At 44.0% G+C, this 18,793-nt stretch overlaps 1 protein-coding gene and 1 pseudogene across 3 annotated transcripts in view; one reads left to right on the top strand and one right to left on the bottom strand.

The window, feature by feature from the left end:
- BACH2 (BTB domain and CNC homolog 2) overlaps positions 1-18,793 on the top strand; it is a 349,262-nt gene that overhangs the window by 13,750 nt on the left and 316,719 nt on the right. The window lies entirely within an intron of this gene.
- On the bottom strand, positions 2,797-5,757 carry LOC311597003 (large ribosomal subunit protein eL24-like; annotated as a pseudogene). The gene is made up of 2 exons: positions 5,579-5,757; positions 2,797-3,956 (listed from the first exon to the last, which is right to left on the bottom strand). The product of its transcript is annotated as a large ribosomal subunit protein eL24-like (transcript).

An 18,793-nucleotide genomic window follows, 5' to 3' on the forward strand; every position in this document is an offset into this window, starting at 1 on the left:
TCTTTCCCTTTGGTTTCTCAAGACAGAGTTTCTCTTTGTAGCCCTGGCCATCCTGGAACTAGCTCTGTAGACCATGCTGGCCTTGAACTCAGAGATCTATCTACCTCTGCCTTCCTAGTGCTGGGATTAAAGGTCTGTGTCATCACTGCCTGGCTGCTAATTCTTATAATAGTACCAAAAGTTAAAGATATACAAGGAGTCTTTCAGATTATTATTTGAAAAAAAAAGTGAATGCTCACTTGTGACAATACGAAGAATGAGAAAACAAACCCAAAACACTAGACAATATTGTGCCATTGTATTGGATAGGCCTAGCATATGTAAAAAGCAAATACATGAAGGAGAGATAAACCTGTTTTTTAGGATCCCAAGTGCGGAATAGGAATGGTCTTGTGAGAGAACAGGTGAGGTTAATCTATTATAAGAGCAACCACCTTGTGCAGGAGCTTGATTGTTGCCATCTGAAAAGATCCCGTGAACAGACTCTGGGAGGATATATATAAATGAGCCCAGAACTGTAGGTGGGGCTTTTTGGAGACTTCGGATAGTTTTGGCTGTTCATCTGCTCCACTTTGAGGCTTCAGGGCTCTGGGCTCCTGCTGAGGTTCCAGGTTCTGGTTACTCCAGGTTCCAGCAGAAGAAATCCTGCTGATCACACCAGGAGACTCATTCCTTGGAACTCTTACGGTTTTGTTATTGTGTCTGTTAATCCTCTTTTACTATTGTTTTGGTTAGTCGGGTTATAAGTGCCGTACACTTGGTTAATAAGTTGTAATAAAATATATTGGTTAAGAAAATTGAGCCTACAAACACACGAATTAATAAGAAAAAGACTGATAATCCAGTATCATTTCACAAAATAAGAAGCTAAATGGCTAGTAAATGAATAAAGAGATGCTTGGCCTTATTGATAGTCAAGCACATGCAAATTAAATACATAATAGCGTATCATTACATGCTGTCTGGATTGGCAGACATTTAAAAATCAGATGGTACCATGTGTTGGTGGGCTGTGGGTGGGGCTCTTGTATGTAGTTGGTTAAGAGTATATAACTTGGCACAAATAACTTACAACTCAGCAGTCTCTCTCCTACATGTGCAGCCAAGGGAAAACTCTTAACCCATGCACTTGAGGAGGCATTGACAAGCATGTTCTCACTGAAATTAGACCGGATTCCTACATTTTGCTGTGTCTGTGTATTGTTGTACTGTTTGGAGCGGGAAATGAACAAATGGGTCTGGAGGCTGTGGAGGAACAGCATTGCCTTGTGGAGAACAGCAAGGTCAGACTTCTGCTGTGCTACTCCTTACTGCTCAGTGTCCTCATTGATAGGTCAGGAAAATGGCAGCCACAGGGTGGTGGGATAGTCAAGTGGTTTGTGCTGTGCTGAGAAGGCACGTACTACGGTCTCTGTGTTTATTGAACTAATAAAAATGCATGAGTGGGTGAATCCCAGGAACATAGTGTTGAATGAAAAGAACAAGGCAGAGAGTAGCATGTGTTGTACGGGTCTATCCATGGAGAGTCCAGCGCAATGGAAACTAAGTGCCTCATTTATAGATACACACAGTGGGCAAAACTGTAACAGGAATCACCATTGTCATCAGCACCTACATACACACTCACACACACTAACATTCACACTCACACACACATTCACACACTCAAACACATATTCTCACACACTCATACACACATACTCACACACCCACTCACACATTCTCTCTCTCTCTCTCTCTCTCTCTCTCTCTCTCTCTCTCTCTCTGTCTCTCTCTGTCGCTCTCTCTTACACACACACACACACTCAAACACTCACATTCATACATCCCAGAAGTGATAGCAAGCTATGATGCAGCGAGGTCTTATCAAGGATGTCACTTTTTAAATGTGTATATTTTTGTGCATATTTTATAATGTGTATATTTGTATGCATATAACCTCGATAATAAAATTTTGAAGTCTTTGTGAATTGTTATTTTCTGAAATTATTTTAGGTCTGGTCTGGTGTTTCAAACTTGAAGACAGCAAGATGACCTCAGCTGCAATGACCGTAGCTCTTACATTTGGCTTATAACAATGTATTGAAGGACAAATTAGGGGCATGTCTGTGGTTCCTCCACAGCACCAGAGAGTATCGGTGAAACCTGGCTTTTACTTAAGACAGTGTCCCGTTAGGGCCACAGAAGAGTGTTGTCCCATTTGGACCAGAGTGGTCAGTGTTCCCAGATCCACCTGTCCTCTGACGGCTTTACCTGGCGCTCTCAGACATGCTGCCTCAGCCCTGTAGTCTTCATTTGGTCTCTGTGGTGATCACATCTTTGTTACCACCGGATAGAGGAACTGTGTCTAGGATGCCTTCTAACTCTTAAGGCTTTTATTTATTAAGCTACGTGTGTAACTGAAAATACCAGTTCCCATGGTGACAGTATCATTTTAGTATTAGTGCTGCTGAATGAATTACTTCTGTATGGATTTCCTCCCTTTTCCCCACATAAAAGTTAGGTTCCTTATGTGGGCAGCTGTTGGAATTAAAATGTGTACAATGCCACTGCATTGCCTTCTTTTTAATATGTAGGATCAAAATTTTGCATTAAGGCTTAATGTCTGTCAAGTGTTTCTCCTGTATTTACTAGAAATCCCAAAGTAGACTAGTGCGCTCTCTCTCTCTCTCTCTCTCTCTATATATATATATATATATATATATATGTGTGTGTGTGTGTGTGTGTGTGTGTGTTAATACTCAAGAAAAACATGTAAATCATAACACATCTCAGCCCTGTATGGTAGCACACACTTGATCCTGGGACGTGGAAGGCTGAGGCAGGTGGATTGCTGTAAGTTCAAGGCTAGCCTGGGCTGCAGAGCGAGACACTGCCTCAAACAAACAAGCAAACACATCTCATGCTCCACTGATGTTATGGCTCTGACAGTACAGGGAGAGGCGGAGTCAGAGTGTCTTACAGTGGGTACCCACGTGCTTCTGATTCTGCCGGTTGCAGAGCAGGCGACTGAAATAGCCATCTACTCCCCTTCAGAAGGTCATCTCCCTCAATATTCCGCCAGCTCTCCATTGGACTGACGAAGTTCAGTCAGAATCCATGACTCATTTCATCTTTCCCCTTCGCGTGATTAGTCACTTACTCCTTTGATGTCCACAGCAATGTGATAGTCATACAATTCCAAAATAAAACGTTTCTTAAGTGACTTAAAATTACATCTCCAGTGTGCTTTACTGTATGGCTAAAGTAGAGCCAATGTCTCAAGCACACATGTGCACTGGAGCTGGATAACCACGAGCTCTTTGTTTAAACGCGTTTCCACGTGGGTTTTATGCCTTTGAAGTTGGCTTCGATAATGTTTTGTGTGTATGTATGGATGAGATAAAGGGCTTTGTAAGGTGGCAAGGAGCCTCAGACATTTTAATAATATTTATGAATCATAAACATGTTTTAAAAACATTCTTTTAGCGTTAGAAACAGAGCTTTATTTTTAAACTCTGATCTACCAAGTTAGCGTTTTTTCCCGCCTACTCGGGGTGCAGAGACCTTCGCAGGCTTCACAATTAGGCGCGGCCTTCGCGGGGGGCCTTGGCAGCAGCCATTGCTGTCTTCTTTGATGCCTGCTTAGCCTGTTTCGCTTCCTTGGCAGCCCTGGTAGCTGCTCTCCCTGAGCTTTCCTAACTTCTGGTTTCTGATGCACCTTGGTCATCACATCAGCAAGGGATGCACCAGTGATGGCCCGCTGGCCATTTGACTGCACGGCGGGTGCTTTTCTTTTGAATCTCTTCCGACTGTCCCTTCTTGTGTTTTCTTCTGTAGAGGACAGTCCAGTTTGTCTAACGAGGATTCCTCTTGGAAAGGAATGCCGACTCGTAATTTTACATTAAGAAACTGGAAAACTTTTGGTCCTGGCGTAGCGCCGCTGGTTTCTGGGGTAGATCTTGTAGCCGCTGAAACTGCCGAGCTAGGCTTTAGCTGCAGGCCGGCCTGGGGGAAGATGGCCTAGGAGCTTAAAGACATACTTTATTTGAGTTTTTTCCAAACAATGTATTTTGATCTTGTTTTCCCCTCCCCCAGTTCCTCCCAGCTCTACCTTACCTACCTACCCACCCAACTTTGTGTTCTTACTCTTAAAAAAAATTTTTTTTAAAAAAAAGAGAAGAAATACACACAATGAAGGCCACAAAATGAAAATCAAGTAAACAAAGAATTAAGACAAAAAAGTGCAAATTGAGACAGAAATTTCTACAAGAATACAATTGAGTTCTCTTTAGGTTGGCCCTCTACTCCTAGGCTTCGGGCCTGCCCTGAGGTGTGGTTAATACACCCAGTGAAGCTCCATTGGAGAAAACTGATTTTTCCCCCCTTTGCCTGTGGTGTCAGTTTGTAGATAGCTTCCTGGTTAGGGATCGGGCCATGTCCAAGTCCCCTCTCAGTGCTGGGACCGTCTGCTTGAACCTATGTAGACCCTCCCGCACGATGCCACAGTCTCTGAAGTTTATACGTGCACCAGTCCTGTTGTGTCTAGAAGACAGTCCCCTTGGACTCAGCCATACCTCTGGCCCTTACAAACAATTACATTTAATTTTAGATAATTTAATTTTTTAAAAAAATCTAAATGTTGTTGGTAGAGAGGGAGGGCCTGGAGGTAGTAAGGATTCCGACACCCTGTATAGACATATGACAATTTCAAAGAGCGAATCTTTAAAATTCCTAAAATCTAATTTCTACATCAATAAGATTCTTCAGTTTAGATTGCTAAGTCTCACCACACCCTGCCATACTTGTAACTGGTACAAGATGGAAGGCTAGACTTTGTCAGATTTCATACTTGTTCATTCTGTTTATCCTGTGTGCAGAACTCTAGGCTAAGTACCCTGGGAAGGACACATGATGACAATCACAATCCCAGTTGCCACGGGGTTTGTAGCTTTATGGCTTCCTAGGTGACTTTGACTCTGATAAAAGAAGTTTATAATTTATATATTTATCTTTGGAAAGTACATCATCTTATCAGGTTTTGGATGACTAAGTCACATGGAATACTGGGTGGCCGAATGAGATTGCAGTTGAATTTGAAAGATGTTAGAAAGACAGACACCTTAATGGACGAGGACATCATGTCTATCAACTGTGGTAAGTTAAACTAACTGGAGAGAATGTGGCATTAGCTTAGGACATTCCCTTAACCAACGATACACTTGTGCTTGTACGCAGTGCAACTCCCTGTGTTGGAGGTGATGTGTGTGTCTCTACCGTGGTTTTAGACACTGGGGATACTGATTACAGTTCAGACCACCCTTTTAATATCCATTGGTCGTTTTTGTTTTTCATTCTAAATTATGGTAAGAATTTTAACTATCTCATTTTTTTAAAGTATAAAAATGTGAGTACCCTGGGAGGTAAAAACAGTTTTCAAGTCACGTTTGAAGAGCAGGTGTGCTCTCCAACGATTTATATTGCAGGTGCATTTGAATTTGGTTGTTTAAAGGGACAATACCACTACATATTTAAGTAGAGCAAAGGAAACCTTAAAGGGGACCTGTAAAGCAGCCATTTGCTCCCTCTCTTCACTTACAGGACTCCTGAGTCTGCGGTCACTTCCTCAGAAGACTCAGGCTGCTGTTCACCCAGCCTTGTTCTGTGTAGGGCACTGTGCTGCTGACACAGGGCTGCTGGCCTTATCTTGGGTCCATACTGAGTGTAGGGGTTAGTAGGGCCACCCCTGCTTTTGGACCTGCCGACAGACATGTCCATTTCTTAATGGACATGTCAGGCAAGACTGGCAGCTCCCAGGAATCCCACTTGGCCGCAGCCCTCTCCCTAAGCATGGCTGCCTCACCCTAGCCTGAAGAAGTTGACGCCAGAGCCAGGCACTTGCGTGGCTGTGTGGGTGCATTTAGTGGGGTCTCCCTTTACCCCAGCCTCAGGGCTTGGTGATAGAATCTGAATCGCACAGGTTGCTCATCACGAGTTGAAGATTTTCCCCCTTCACACCCATGATGCTTCTGATAGAACCTTGGCTCTGTCAGAGGACGCCTGCGTAGTTTGTGGCAAGCTGAGCTGCAGCTGGGGATGTGCGGGGGTTGCCTGCTTCCTCCCTGGCTGCCGCAGGTGGTCAGGCGGGGGCGGGATAAGGGTACAGCGCCCACTTCCGCCAGCCTGTCCTGTGAGCCCTGGCACCCGCGCCTGAACCCGGGCACATCCACCAGATTCTCTATTGCCTCGTTATCTTTCACTGTTTTTGATCTGCCTGTTGCAGGTCTATGACTAAGGTTGTGGTTAAAAATTCCCTTTTTAGGTATAAAAAAATCTTAACAAATTCTCTGTGTGGCAAGCTTTTCTTCTTCTTCTTCTTCTTTTTTCTTCTTCTTTTGTTCTTTTGTGTTGACTTTTTTGGATTTTGCAAAAACAAATCTTAAACAAAAACCTTCGTATCCTATAAAAGTTAGGTAAAGGTTAGGTTGATAATGTGTTCTTTCATTAGAACAGTAACAGAGTCAGGGCAAGTTCTGGGCAGACTGTGTGTGATGAAAGTAGAAGCCGTTATTTAGAGTAGACATGGGAAAGCCCATTTCAGAACACTCACAGTCATTAGCTTTAGCGGCCCTCTAGCCATAGCTAGCCTCTCGTATCCACACAGTTCTGGCTGGAGGGCAGCAAATAAGTGAGCTAGTGGCCTGGGAGGGTTTACTGCTACTTGGAAGGGCCTGCATGCTTAAGCCTCCCCGTGTGGTTGGAGCTTTCCAGGCTGCCTCATGGTCCCTGAGGACCTGGACAAAGCTGTCAGGTCTCTGAGACATCACACACCTACTGGTGCTTCATTGTGCGCCAGTCCTGAATGAAGCACAGGCCTCCCAGCCTTGCTCTCGTTGGCACTTTGGTTGCTTGCCACACTTGACAACCTAAAGATGAGCTTGGGTCAGGAATAGGCAGTAAGTGTTTTAAGGAAGTTCAGAGTCAGGAGAAAGCCAGCGTGGTTTGATTAATCAGAGGAGAGCCCTAGGCTGAGTATGGATTGGATGGAGCTATGGCAGTGGTTAGGATTTGGATGTGGTTGCCAAGAGAAGGGTTTCGGTACTGGGCAGGCCACCTGGGGGGAGGGCTGGTGACAAAGGGAGGATGGGCTCAAAGGGTCAAGAGACGTGCACTGGCCAGCCTTGTTGGAGTTGTCTTAAGTGTGACACCCAGTGCTCAGCATGCTAGCCTGGCTCCAGGTTCTTTGCACGTTTTTACTGACCTTCTCTTCACAGAAACCCTAAGAGGAGAATACTACAGAGTCCGCTGCTCATTCTGAGGAGGCCGCGGCACATAGCAGTCAGTGCTGGCGCTGTGGTTCAAAGCGGGGCCGTTAGGTTCCAAAGCCAGAGCTCGTAGCCACTCTGCCGTCTTTCTCCCACATGTTAGGCCATGCGAGTAGCTGGCTCAGAGCTGGGGATGGTGGGAAGGCTGGGGTGACAGTAGCAGTGATGGCCGAGCACACTGGGCAGCTGGAGAAGAGGAGGCATCGGACAGAAGAGGGCACTGGGTATTTTGAGCTGGTGGGTAGTGAGAGCCAGGGAATCAGTAGGTTTCAGTGAATGATGGGGATTGAACACGTGGAAGACAGACAGACAGACAGACAGACAGACAGACAGACAGCACAGAGAATGCCTGGGATTTTGATGCCTGAGTGCCTGGATGGAGTCTGGTGCCATGGAAATGAATGTGGTCTATAGAGAAGCTCTTTCTTCTGGGGTGGCAGCACCTCAGCAGGAAATGAAAGCTTTTGAATGTGTTAAGTGTAAAGTCAGATACTGACCACAGCAACAGTGCTTTGCTGGACGACTGGGATTAAAGGTGAGGGGTTAGGGTGCAGATGCTTTGGGGGTTCTCTGTGAAGCCAGAATGGGTGGTCCAGGAACAGATGATGGTGGGTGGGAGTAGGAGAGGAAATGATAATGTATATATTTCTAGAAACAGCAAAGCACCATGGAGAACATGGAGTGAACAGGGCATGAGGTTTGGCAGTGGGGCAGGCCACTTGTGCCCTGCACAGAAAGCCTGAATGGACCGAGGAGATGGGAATATTAAGTTTTTCCTTGTTAGCTGGCCCCTTCCCAGGTACTAGCCGTACAGGTAGTTCAAGGTCACAGGTAAGGAGCTGGGAGCACGCTGCTTGGTCCGGCAGTTTGTTGCACCAACCCAACACACCTAATACCCTTTGGTCTTCCAGTACAAAGTTGAACTGCCCGTCTTACATCTGTGGGGTTCCTAGTTTCTGACTGTGTTGCTGGCTAGTTTTATATCAACCTGACCCAAACTCGAGTCATTTTGAAAGAGGGAACCTCAATTGAGAAAAATGTTCCTGCCAGATTGACCTGTGGGCAAGCTTTTGATGAGTTTTCTTAATGGACTATTGATACAGGCGGGCCTAGCTTTCTGTGGGCGGTGCCATTCCTGAGCTATAGGAAAGCAGGCGGGGCAAGTCATGAGGAGCAAGCCAATAAACAGCATTCCTCCACGGCCTCTGCATCTGTTTCTGCTTCCAGGATCCTCCCGTTATTTCCTGCCCTGACCTCCCTGGATGGCAGACTCAAGCTGTGAGATATTAATAAACCCTTTTCTCCCCAAGTTGCTTTTGGTCATGGCGTTGTATCACAGCAATAAGAGACCTTGAGGCACCGTGGAAGTGTTTAAGTTCCCGCCACCTACTGAAGGCATCATTTGCAACCAAGTTGATATTGATGTAGGTAAAGCAAACCAGGTGAAGCCCACACCATCCTGGGGAGCTATACTCACGCTCACCCACCCGGTGAGCCTTCTCCGCCATAGTTCAAGTGTGTGTCTTAGGCACACACTCGTTGTTAATGAAATCTAAACTGTACTGCAGCGCCCCACATACAAGGAGCGTCTCTTCCTTCAGGGGCTCATTTCTCATGTACAAACGAGAGATATGTTGCAGACCTTTCAGGGCCCTGCTGCTGCTGCTGCTATTGCAGCAGGTTCCCTTTCTTTAGTGTCACGACTTGTACAGCATTTCACACAGTCACATGAACTTCTGTTTAAGCTGCCAGAACTGGAAATCCATCTTACTTTATCACTGGTTACAGTTGATGGATTGTCTGTGTTTACTAATAATCATTTTTTAAAAACCAAGTTTTTTTTTAAAAAAAAAAGTTGTTCCCTTTAGTATTGTTTGCTACAAAGTATTTTTTTAAATTTGAGGTTATAATAACATAATTTCTGCCTTCCTTCTACCTCCAAAACCTCTCACATACCCCTCTTTGCTTTCTTTTAAAATCATGGCCTCCTTTTTCATTAACTGTGGTTGCTGTGTGTGTGTGTGTGTGTGTGTGTGTGTGTGTGTGTGTGTGCCTTCCTTTCTTGCCTTCAGCCTATAAGCCCCCCCGCCCCCTCACCCCCATTTCCCCCACTACCCTACTCCCCCACCCCCTACCACCCTACTCTAACCCCAACCCCTGCATCATGACCTCTTCTTTAATTAATCTTACAGGTACACACACACACACACACACACACACACACATACACACACACACACACACACACACACACACACACACACACACAGAATGCTGAGCATTTGCTGCTGTTCATATGTATACATGTTTAGGGCTGAGCACTTGGGAATGGGTAGCCAGCCCATCAGGGGCATGTCCCTGGAGAAGACCGAGTCTCCCTCTCTCAGCAGCCATTACTTACCTTTAAGGCTTCATCTAGCTATGGGACTGAGATGGTATCTGTTCACAGGGCAGAGAAGCTGCACCCAGGAGAACTGTAGTCTCCTGAATAAGACCTGCACATTGACAACTGGTTTTTTATTTGTTTGTTTTGTTTTTATTAAGAGATTGTTTCATCTAGAATAACCCAGCCTCTCCTTAAGCTTAGTATATGGTCAAAGATGATCTTGAGCTTCCTGTCTTTCTTTCTCTATCTCTGAAACACTAGGACTGTAGGCCTGTGCTGCTGTACAGAGTCGCGCAGTGCCAGAGCGCGAACCCAGGGCTTCGTGTGTGCTAGGCTAGCACGCTGTGTCTGAGCTACATCCTCACCTTAACTTTTGACTATTGGCGTATTTGGTTCTCTATTGCCCCAGCCAGTTAGTGTTCCTGGTAACTAGCTTGTAATATTCTGCTTCTGGGAGACATGTCCTCACCTAAGAAAACTTGGGAGATCGCAGTTGCCTTCCCCCTGCATTGAAGAAGCTCAAAGTCTGGTTTTCACCCTGTCTCACAGAGCCCTACGTGCTGTTCCTGCCACTTGTCTTCTGTCCATGTTAGCTCCTTTCCTGGAAGGATGACGGTGAAGAAAACCTGCCATAATTTGCTTTTGTGGTTCCAGCAGCCTGTGGCCCCTCTGTTGGCAGCTGCTCTGCTCTCAGAGAGGGCTAGGCATAGGCGCTCTCCTGTTCTTCTACTCTAATTGTCATATAGTTTGTTGCTCCTCACAGTTTAGTCAGTTACCTCAAATGGCTAGAAATCTTTTCAGATTACCAGACTCACTTTCTAATCTGCTTAGTATATTTTAAAATAACTCCTTAAACATACTCCAAGTGTATTGAACAGCATTCCGTCTTCTATTAAAAAGCTTCTGAGCCTTGCCATCATCAACACTGACTTTCATTGTTTAGAGTTGTTGGATTGCTCTGTCTGGGGTGAGGGATCCAGCCATTTTCTTTTATATTTCCAGCATGCCACAGACTTAATAATATTACAAAGTGTAACAATGAAATACTAGTAAAATGAAATTGAAAAAACATTAAGGAACCAAAGAGATGGCTCACTGAAAAGTGTTTGGTGTGTAGTGTGAGGGCTCCCCACCATCCATGTCCAAAACCCAGATGCAGTGCTGTGCATTGTAACCCAACACATGAGCGATGGAGGCCAGCCAGGCCAGCTGCGTGAGAATCCAGTGAGAGACTCTGTCTCCTAGAAGACAATGGAGAGCCAGCCACGTGTCTCAGGAGTAAAAGGGTCTGCTGCCAAGCCTGGTGACCTGAGTTTAGTCCCGGGAAACCTACATGACAGGAAAAGCAAAACCTACATGACAGGAAAAGCAAAACAAACAAAAAAAGCCAACAGGCTCCAGAAAGTGGTACATGTAACAGCCTCTTCCCCCTGCACACAAAATAAACACATATGCAATAAAAATTTGAAAACATAAGGTGGAGAGTCATTGCGAAGACAAACGATGTTGATTTCTGGTCTCCACAGGTACACATCTATACGCATATGCATGCATTCAGCATCATTAAAACATAAATCTAATTAGGTTTTTATTAGTGTATTGAGCAGACATCAAGCACCTCTAGGAAACTGCCAGAATAGCCTGAGAATGCTGACTCCCAGCACTGGTGCTTGTAGGGCAGAGAGGGTCTGCACACCGTGTGTGTGTGTGTGTGTGTGTGTGTGTGTGTGTGTGTGTGTGTGTGTGTAAGGCACTTTGTCTGGATAGAAGACAGGCAGTCCAGGAGCCTGAAGGTGATATGTATCAACTTCAGTATCTACCTGCAAAGCAGGTTTTGAGTGAACTCTAGCCTTTCTGTTTCTTACATATGTGAAAGTTAAGTACAGGAAAAAAAATCCTGTGTGCTTAAAGTTGGTATTTAAATGACAAGACAAGCATATATGTGCTGCAGTGTTTGAAGGAACGCAGAGAGACGCCCTGCCCCCTGCTTCCCTGTCGTTTCTTTCCCATTCTTGATAGATACAGATATGGATGTGAGGTAATTTCTTTCTTCTGAGATGCCATTTTAAACAATACAATTTTTTACTTATTCTTTTGTCGCATTTTCTTTTTCAAAAGATACGAATCTGTTGCAAGAACTGCATAACATCCTGTATTACAATTATGTCATAATTTACTGCTCCCAGTGTATGGGTTGAGGGGCATTCCTAGCAACGCTGCTGTCATTTATATATATATGTATATATGTGTGTGTATATATATATGTATGTATGTATTGGAAATCCTTAGAGTATTTCCCACTCTGAGAGGCAGAGTGGTCCCATTATTTTGATTAGAATTTCCTAGCCCGTCCACTCTGCTGTACCTCTTTGTCTCCTTCCAGGTCTTTTGTATCTTTCTGTCTGCTGTTGCGGGACAAACTATGACAGGTCTCACTTTGTTAGCACAAGACTTCGTGTGTGGTGTATTTAGTGATTGGAGTATTCGTGGTTAGATACTTGGAGTGGGGTTGGGAAGAGAGTGAAGAGAGTGGGGAGATTATTCTGCTTGAGATGGTTTAGTTCTCTCTCTCTCTCTCTCTCTCTCTCTCTCTCTCTCTCTCTCTCTTACTCTCTCCTCCTAACCATTTTTTCTTTAAATCAGCTTACTTACAGGAAATCTGCCTCTGTGTGAAATGTAGAACGCCCTGAGGGCGGGGCCTCTGCCTGGCTGCTGTGGCGTGTTCTGTAACTAACAACCAACACTGATGAAAACCTGTGTGCTCACAATGGTACATGGATTTTTGGTTTTTGGTTTTTAAAATTGGGGTAAAGCTGAATGCCATGTAAGTGACCCGCTTTAAGTGTGTGATTCAGTGGCATTTAGTACACTCACAATTTGGTGCGACTATCACTTTTATCTAGTTTCAAAACATTTTTATCGTATCAATGGAAACCCCGTACTGGCAAAGCCTTCACCCGCCCACCCCAATTTCCCTCATGGTCCAAGTTCTGAAAGCTGCTAGCATGCTTTCTGCTTCTATGATTTGACCTTTTCTGGATATTTCATATAAATAAAATCTTACAGCTTGTGACTCTATGGGGCTAGCTTCTTTCCTTTCCTTTTATTCTTAAGAGAGGGTCTCATTCAGCCCATGCTGGCCTCATACTTAGTGTATGGCCAGGGTTGGCCTTGAACCTAGAGTGATGGGCATGCTAGCTTAGTATTTTTGAAGCTCACCCATACCAAGTTCTTCAGTTCTTTGTATTGATGGATAATACTCTATTATGTATTGGCTTACTTAGCCCCAGTTAGTGGGTATTTGTGTTGTTTCTACCTTTGGCCTGTTGTATAATTGTGTATGTATATTTAGTCCCAGGGTTAGTTGTATAGATGAAATCTGAGAGACGAGACAAAGGGAAGCTGAGAAGAGCTTACCAACAAACAGGTTCTGGGGACTTCTAGATTTTTCCTCCCTGTAACTGCCTCCTTTACATGTTGTAGTAAATAGGAGGAGGTGTTACGCACTTAGGGGGCTCTTAGCATTCTCTATAGACAGGGAGGCCCCCTTACTCTGCAGTATCACTGCTTCTCATTGGGAAAATGCTGGAAAGTTGGCCACAAACTAAGCTGTTTTGGGTAGTAAAGATTTTCATCTTGGTGTATCTTGCTCTTTTGACGTCTTGGATTTATCAGTATAGACACATCCCCTTAGTTAACAGATGGCATGTAGCTAGGTTCCTGATATGGAAGTTAGGAGGTTGCATCTCCAGGAAAGTGTCCACAGCATAGAGTCCTTTCTGTGAAGCTGTCCCCTGGAGATGGCCCTTTCACGCCTCTTCTGCATGCTTTTGGGCGCTGTCTCTCAGGGTTCCTGTGTTGAGGACATGGGGAGTGTTGAGGGGAAAGCGGGAGAGAAGCAGCTCTTTTCCTCTCAGCATTTCCACTGCGCAGTCTACTCTGAGGCTGAAGTGGGTCCTTTGAGGAAAGGCTAAGAGTTGTGCTTGGTGAGGGTGCTGGTGTCCATGATGAAAAAGACCCTGTTTTGTCAGAAGCAGAGCATGGACTTGGCTAGCCTTTGTGTCTCAGCCTGTGTCTGTACATCCTGAAAACAACTGCAGGTTGCTTGTGTAAAGTTGGTGCACAAATGTTTAGTAAAGCATTGCCATCAGCTGAATTATAAAAGCATTTAAGAATGTTCATAGCACTTAAAATTTAAACTTGTAGGTCAAACACATAGTTATTTATTTGGTGAATTAATTCCATGAGTGCCATTTAAATGGAACCCCCACCTCTTGCCTGGTCTCCCAGGAGCCACTGGTCAGCAGTTGGAGAGGCAGCAACTAAGCCAGGGTCTAACCAGGCAGGGACCATTAAAGCCTCAGGGCCAGCTCTCTGGAGCCTTTGGAAAGAGGTATCTGAATTCTGAGTGTGTCCTCATACCTCTTCACCTCGCTTGCAGACTCAAAACATAGCCACTCCGGGATGTGTGAGAACACAGTCAACATGGTGTTGGAAACAACAATACAAGGTTGCTTTTGTTGGTCTGGATATGTATCGAGGAGGGGGGGGGGCTCACATTTTAGGTTTTCAATGCTAGAGAAATGCATTTACAATCTGAAAACCTGATGCTTATCAAAGAAAGCCATTCTTTTAAAATGTTTCCTTTTTCATTCTTAAACAAATTCAACTGTGGAGGAAACATGGAGGAATAGTGTAAGACACTTACATGTTCACCAGTTGCTAACATTCATTATGTCGTGTCATTATGCAAAGGTTTACACGCACATGTTGGCTAGAGAAGAACGCTTCAAGACAATCTGCAGCTAAGTTGCAGATGCATTAAATTTTTACTTTAAATACTTTAGAATAATACATTTCATATATTACCATAATGCTATTATGAAATAGGTCCAGGTCAGAAGAAAAAAAGTAAAAAAAAATGCTATAATTAAACTAAAAAAATGCAGGGATTATAATGAGGTCATTAGCCCTCTCATTCATTCCCTAAAGTGTAAATTTTGTATCTATCAATGAACTACTCAACTGATAAAAATTTTTATCAAATATTTACCTCATGTGAGTAACTTCTCCTGGTGTCGTGGCATCATTCAGTATTTTGGTCAGGATTCTTATAATTCATTTTGTAAATACTTTCCTTCAGGGTCCTCGGTCTCAAATGGTACAGATCCATTCCACCGAGATGAGACAGATGCCTGGGAGGAAATGATCAGGGTACCTTGCTGCAGCCATCTTACCAAGAAGAGGTGGCGGTCAGATATGGCAGTCCAAGTCTGTCTTATTAATGGGGCCACTGGAGGAAACTTGGGGACTTGGCCTGTCATTGTTTTTTTGGTTGGCTCATATACCTGGACAATATTTTGAGAAATAATTTTAATAACTTGCTAAATGTTAAGCTTGGTGTCATCACCTACTTTTTTTTTTTCAGACTTAAGCTTCAGGAAGGATTACTGTTGTTTTAAAGCTGACATCAAGGGTAAAGTAAAGTGAATGGTTTATTTAAGCATCACTAATTTGTGTAGTTTATAACAAAGGCATACATTTCCCCCAAAACCCTTATCTCATAGAACATTGGGCAAATTAAAAGCTTTCTTTGGACCTTTTCTATGAAAATATCCATCTTTGATTGGATTTGATACTTTATGAAAAGAACTTTAAGAATTCATATTTTAAGCCAGGTGGTGGTGATGCACACCTTTAATCCCAGCACTCAGGAGGCAGAGGCAAGCAGATCTCTTGAGTTTGAGGCCAGCCTGGTCTAGAGAGTGAGTCCAGGACAGCCAGCGCTACACAGAGAAACCCTGTCTTAAAACAAAACAAAAGACTTTATCTTTCAAATCTGGGAAAAAGCCATTTTCACTAACCTTTGGGATGGCAGCCATACAAGGTGCCACTATGAATAATCACATCTTTCATCATGTCAAGAAGCAAAGAATGTTTTTCATCATCTGACCCAAATGAGAAGGTCCCTTTTAGTCAGTGGTTGTGTTTGCTAGTGCAATAAAGTGAGCCAGCTGGCCAGACACTCATCAGTAGTGAGGTGTATCCCAGAGTCTGAAACTCTATTTTATTTTTATTTCCTTCATCTTTTTTTTTTCCTTTCAGAATTCAGTGGCCATGGACATTTCTAATTTTAAATTCCTGTTTTGCACATCAAATTTATAAGCTATGACATTTAGGATAATTTTTGTACTCTGCTCTATAAACAAATTCAAAAATCATTGAATGTAAAGTGCACGTGTAGTTTCTTGTGTATCAAAGGCACGCCTTTTCCTTTTCCCTGGCTTAATTGGCTCCTGTTTCTAATTTGTGTTAGAGCTCTGTGTGAAACATGAACTCTAGTTTATGCAAGTCCTAAGAGCGAGTGCAAGTGCCTGCGATAATAACCCTTGAGCTGTCTTTGTGGCAATCCTCTGTTGAGTTCTGGGAATATTCTCCAGCAATGCCAAGTGCTCACTTTTCACATGTAAATCGCAGATGTCACTACTTGAACTTGGCCACCAGTGTGTGCATGTAATGTGTATTGGCGGCATAATAGTTTTTGGCTACTCCGTGAAAAACACCCCCCCCACCACCACCACCATCCCCTCTGTCTGTCTGTTTCAGTGCTGGAGGTTGAGACCCAGAGCTTTGCACATTCAGGTAACAGCGCTGTTACTGAGAGCCCCAGCCCCCCCCCCCATCTGAAGTTCTGTGTGTAAGAAACAAATTTTCTCGTGTTAACCTCAAGGTGGGAGGTTGGGTTCGTTCGTCATTTATTCTGTCAGGAAGTAAACATTAAGTGCCTACTTTCTGTCAGTGCTGTTCAGAGAGGGACAAAAGAATACTGCTACTGTGGAATTGTGTGGGAGATTCCATGAACAGGCACAGACAGAGAAAAAAAAATCCTTCGATATCCTAGGGTATCCAGTGTGCGGTGTGAGGATGGGAAGCTCAGGACGACATCACTGAGCAAATAAAGCCCAAGTGAACAGTGAAAGGATGTATAGGAGAGTCACCCAGCCAGCAGCACGGAACTGATAGAAAGAGAATTCAAGGCAAAAGGCACACAGAGCCACAGAAGCAGAAAATAACCAGGTGTCACAGTATGTGAGTTCTGGAGGTATGCATGACTAGAGCTTGGGGCCGCAGAGTAGTGGAGAGACATGACATATAATTCCAGGGCAGTTATCCTTTATGTTTTATTCAGTGGTGGGCTATTTCAGGGTTTTTCTTTTAATAAAATATTTACTTACGTGTTTGTTTATCATAATCAGGTTATTTATATGTTGACACAGCATCAACATGAAATGTGTGCTTGAAGATCAGATTGCAAGTTAGAAATCATTGTAAGTTAAAGCTCTTTCTGTCTTTGATAGTTTGGTAAGCAGGAGACAAAGCTGTGTTCTTTATTTCAGGACCTTGAGCTAAGAAAGTCCATAATTAAACTTGTGGCTTAGTAATAGTGTAACTGAAGCAGGATGCCATGAAGGGCCAGAGGAGCAGCCACTGTGCCTCCTTTGCAGGTGCACAGAGAAGCCATGGTCAGTGGCCATGACACTTGTTCTGAGGACCAGCTGAACAGAATCCTCAAACCTTATGGGCTGAACACAGACACAGATGGAGAGGAAATAGCTGAGAACAGAGACCAGGGTCTCTGGTTTAGGCAACTTGGTGGGTGCTGTCATCAGGATATGGGTGTGTAATAGGTCATGAGACCGATGTGGGTGGCAGAACAGAGGTCAGTGATAAAAAGCGTTAGGAAATGGACATTTAATGACAAGGCAGATGCAGAGAAGCCTTAGAAGGAGTGATGTGAAGGGGAAGAGGAAAAATTGGGGTGGGTTATGCCAGAACTCAGAGTGGGAGAGTCTAGGGAACGCAATGTTCAGGAAGGCTTGTGCCACACAGAGGCCAAACATGCCCTCCTGGATTTGTCAGCTAATAAGTTGAGTAGAACTGACACGAACAGTTGATGCATAGTGAGAAAGAAGACAGTCTATTTATACTGTGAGGAAATCTTTACTGTGAGGGCAAAGCTTTGAAAGCAAGATGGGCAGGGATTTTAAAAAATGTTGTTTTGAGGTTGAAATCTTGAGCCTGTATATTTTCTAAAGGAGAGAGACTACTAGTGTCATAGAGAAGAGGAAGGAAAAAATTAGTGGAATGATGTCTGTAATAAAATTCTGAGGGCAGATTAGCTGGAACTATCCAGATAGGCAGACAGGGGAAGGGTCGTGGCGCTTGGAAGCTGGATACTTGAGGAATGAGCCATCCACGAGATGTGTATTCAGTTCTGCACCAGGAAGTGTTGTCAGTGGATCCCACTGCTGCCCCCCACGGCCACACTGCACTGGCTTTAAGACCACACTCAGCCTCTAGATTCTCCAAGTAGATAATGGAGCACACTAGGGGCTTTTGCTGGCAGGCTCGTGCCTGTGGGATGCACACTTTTTCCCAGAGAGTTGTGTTGGCTCAAGAACTCCCGATGGCCTGACCAGCTCGTTCTCGGAACTGTGTTGAAACCCACTTCTTTTTCTTCCCATGTTCTTAGGTCTAATGTGAAGGGCCTCCTGCCTTTCTCCAGCTTTCACCCTCAAAAGCGTTCACATTTCCAACCTTTTCTTAGCGCCTGCACATTTACAGGCCTAATCTACCATGAAGAACATAGTCAGAATGTGTATATCAGTTAAGATAATGCTGGATGCTCTAAAGAGTTATAACTGCTCAGTCTCAACAGAAAACAAGGAAGAGCTTCAGTTGCTCCTTATACAAAATGCACCTGGTGAACATACAAAGAATTTTCTGTTTGCAGCAGCAGAATTCATGTCCCGCAGTAGTGCACACAAAACCATTTCTGGTACAGGCTATATGTTAGGCCACAAAACAAGTCTTAATATATTTAAGAAAATAAAAATTAGACATGGTATTATTTCTGACCACAAGAGTATGAAACTAGGGACCAATAGCAATGTAGAGAGCCTTGGGAAACCCACAGCACGCCCCCAAACAACCAATTGATTGAAAAGAATTCAAGAAGGAAGTTTCAGAGTATCTTGTGGCAAATGACACAGAAATGTAGACCTCCAAAGCTGCACACAACATGGTCTAAGAGGAATGGTTA

This window comes from Acomys minous, assembly GCF_964271855.1.
Source record: "Acomys minous genome assembly, chromosome: 1".
NCBI classification, from domain to species: Eukaryota; Metazoa; Chordata; class Mammalia; order Rodentia; family Muridae; genus Acomys; species Acomys minous.